The sequence below is a fragment of the Vombatus ursinus genome, unplaced genomic scaffold, assembly GCF_900497805.2.
Source record: "Vombatus ursinus unplaced genomic scaffold, bare-nosed wombat genome assembly UNPS02014798.1, whole genome shotgun sequence".
NCBI lineage: Eukaryota > Metazoa > Chordata > Mammalia > Diprotodontia > Vombatidae > Vombatus > Vombatus ursinus.
Window position 1 is genome coordinate 27685628 of NW_020954576.1, and position 3840 is coordinate 27689467.

Here is a 3840-nt window from a genome sequence, read left to right on the forward strand (position 1 = left end):
CCTTCCTTCCTTCCTTCCTTCCTTCCTTCCTTCCTTCCTTCCTTCCTCCCTTCCTTCTCTTGGTATCATGCAATGGGAAAAGCACTGGCTTTGGAGTCAGAAGCCTTGGGTTCAAATCTTACCTTTGATGGTTACTCCCTACGGTGACCTTGGACAAATCCCTTAATCTTCCTGGGCATCAGTCCTCATCTCTACAATGAAGGGGTTGGACTGAATAACCTCTGAATTCTCTTCCAGCCCTAAATCTATGATCCTGTGAAACCCACCAGAAAAATGTCCCATTGAACAAATCAAACCAAGATCACCTAGGGAGGCTGTAAGTTTAGCTTTTTTATGTGGAAATCTTCAAGTCGTGATTAAATATGCAAATTATCATTATATTACTGGACATACAGGACAGATCACTGACTATGGACTGAAAGGAGAAATGGGGATAGCCCCTACTGTGTCATTCAGTTTCCATACTTCCCTCCCCCACCCCCAAATTAAGGGATGTAGAAGAAGGGAGGAGGCAGCTCTGGGCCTGGGCCTTTTCATTTAGCTGACTAATGCGTTTGTTGCTTTTTGGCAACATAATAATAATAGTTGACATTTATAGAACACTTTGCAGCCATTATCTCTGATCTTCACAACAACCTGTGAAGTAAGTACTTCTGCTATTCTGATCCTTACTTTACAGTTGAGGAGACTGAGGCTCTGGGGTGTTAATTGACTGGTCATGCAGCTAGTAAGTGTCAAAGGTAAGATTTAAACTCAGCTCTTTCCTGACTCCAGGATACTCTTTCAGTTATACCAAATTGCCTCCTTGGGGCACATTGCATTAAGGAGAGCAAAACTAGGACTTTTAGAGTCTTCTGGATCTAATGGTGGGAGACTGAAGTCACCACCACCATTTCTTGGTAACTACTTAAGTGAGAAGGGAGAATGAGAAAAATAGCTCAGTGTAGGCTGTTCCTTTCCCCTCTGTCTTCATTTTATTGCATCAAACATTTGTTTTCATCTTTTTAAGAATTTCATAGCACCCCTGAAACTTTTGGAGATGTTCAAGATGTGAGTAAAGCTCAACGATTTACATGTTGGGAATTGTAGATTTACACATATTTTTGCAATAACCAGAGCAACAAGGGATCTGAGAGAGAACTTGCTGAGATGAAGACCAGTTAACCAAGTGATAGGGGTTAAATCTCTTAAGAGGATTAAGAAATAGATCCCTCTTCCTTCTTTTGCAATTCCTAAGGTCTTTTGAATTCAATCATGTTGCCCATTCTGTCAAAACTATTTCTTCATTTAGTGTGGATGTTTTTGGTGACTATGATGGCTACAAAACAGTATGGTTATTAGTATTGTTGTTTTGGGGGATGGGGAAAGTGGAGGACTGCACCTGTGGTTTCATGGGTATAGGCAAATCCCTGTGTAGAAATTTCATCCTCTATTGCAGATGGGCAGCTACTCCACACTTTATATGCTAGAGTTGCTTGGGGCCGCTCAGAGGTTAAACAGAGGTTTCCCAGCCAGTATCTGTCAGAGAAGGGACTTGATCCCAGGTTTCTCTGACTCTTGGACTGATTTTCTTTTCTCTAAGCCAAAAAGCATTTATTAAATGCCTTCTCTGTGCAGTAGGGAGACAAAGACAAAATAGACCCTGCTCTCAGGAGTTCATATTCTATGTAGCAATTCAACGCATATATAGCTAAATAAATATAAAGCAAATACAAAGTTATATGAAGCAATTACAATAGAGAGAGAATTCTAACAATCTGAGGATTATGAAAGAACTCCTGGAAAAGGTGTTAGCTGAGTTGTGCTTTGACTGAAGCCAGGGGACTAAATTCAGTCACTCAATAAACATTTATTAAGCACCTACTATATGGTAGGCACTGTGCTAAGCTCTGGGGGTAGAAAAAGGCAAAAGGCAAAAAAAAAAAGGCAAGAGGCAGCTCTTGCCTTCAAGGAGAGTAAAGTATATACAAATACAGACACAAAGAAAGGCAAAAGACAGTCCCTGTCTTCAAGGAGCTCATGGTCTAATGGGGGAGACAATGTGCAAACACCTATGGAAGAACAATAGGAGGTAGAAGTGAGGAGGGCATTCTGGGGACCATCTGTACAAAGGCGTAGAAATGATGTATGGGGAATGACCAGCAGTCCAGTTGACCTCCATCTCAGGAATTTTGTGCTTACCACCCCATTGCCTACCAAAATCCACAAGAAAGGACAATGGAGCCGTGAAGCCAGGTTAGTGACCACCGAAGAAGTTATTGTTCCTTGGGGGTTGCAAATGTTCATTGACTAGATAAAACCTTAACCACCTCTTCATCAATCATGGATAAATAATTGTTGAATGTTTGCTACAGGCAGGGCTTTATGCTGGGCATGGAGTAAAGCTCATTTTAAAAGCCATAGGTCTTGCCATCCCCAGATGTGCAGACTGATTATATCTAATTCAGATGAAGCCATGAGACCAGGAAGATTCAGATGCTCCGTTATTGATACGCTGTGTGACCCTGGGTGAGGGAGCCCACTCTTCTATCCCTTAGTACCTTTAACTCCATGTCAGTTCTTTTATCTATTAAAATGGCCAGGAGGAGGGGACAGGGTCTGTCATGACGTGTGGCCCATCTCTTAGGGTGGTAGAAGGATGAAAGCGTTTGGGAACAGTTGTGAACTTCTTGGAGACGAGGGAGCTGCAGCAGAGTATCATGTTTGTCATTCTCTCTACTTCATTCTTATCCATTTGGTCTCCTAGGGTTTCAGGAGAGCTGCCCAAATGTGGCTCGTCATCCTGGTTCACACAGAGATGTTTATTTTCATCTGCCTTAGGGGGAAACGAGATGAGGCAAACCGAATGAATATATTTTTGCCCTCTCAGCAGATAAATAAAGCATAATGCTCGTATGAAGTCACGTTTTCTCTGAAATAGCGAAATTTGGTTTCCCTGCCCCTGCTGGTTATTTCTGCTTGTCTTTAAGTTTGGAGGTGGAGGAGGGGGAGGAAGGCTATGCTGATACATTAGCCTTGTTCTCTAGTTCCCAGGAAGAAAATTATTTTGTCCATACTAGATCCCCATATTTTCCAGGCTAGGGATTCTTAACCTTTTGTTGGTTCACAAACCCCTTTGGCAGACTAGTGAACACTATAGACCGGGGGTGGGGAACCTGCGGCCTCGAGGCCACACGTGGCCTTCTAGGTCCTCGGTGCGGTCTGTTGACTGAGTCCAAGTTTTACAGAACAAATCCTTTTATTAAGAGGATGTGGATTCAGTCAAAGGGCTACACTTGAGGACTTAGAGGGCCACATGTGGCCTTGAGGCTGCAAGTTCCCCACCCCTGCTATAGACCCTTTTCAGAACAATGTCTTCTTGCTTACATTCATAATGGAAGGAAATACTGAATTTCAGTTAGAGGTTAGTGAAAATAGGGGTGTGATTTTTTTCCCCATCCAAGTTCACGGGTCCCCTGAAATCCATCCATGGACTTCTTGCGGGGCTGTGGACCCCAGGTTAAGAACTCCTGCTCTAGGAGGATCTCAAAGGTACAGATACCCAGAATAGGACAGGGAGAGTTCTCTCTCTCTCTCTCTCTCTCTCTCTCTTTCTCTCCCCCTCCCTCCCTCCTTCCCCCTCCCTCCCTCCTTCTCTCTTTTTCTCCTCTCTCTCTCCCTCCCTCCCTCTCTTTCTTTATCCCTTCCTCCCTCCCTCTCTCTTCTCTCTCTCTCCTCTCTCTCTTTCTCTCCCTCCCTCCTCTTCTCTCTTTCTCTTCTCTCTCCCTCCCTCTCTCTCTTTATCCCTCCCTCCCTCTCTACCCTCTCTCTCTCTTCTTTCTCTCTCTCTCTCCCTCTCCC

The 3840-nt window shown here is 43.8% G+C and overlaps 1 protein-coding gene across 2 annotated transcripts in view; it reads left to right on the forward strand.

Annotated features, from left to right (window-relative positions):
• The window catches only part of LOC114050130 (calpain-8-like), a 118982-nt gene that overhangs the window by 651 nt on the left and 114491 nt on the right, over positions 1-3840 (forward strand). The window lies entirely within an intron of this gene.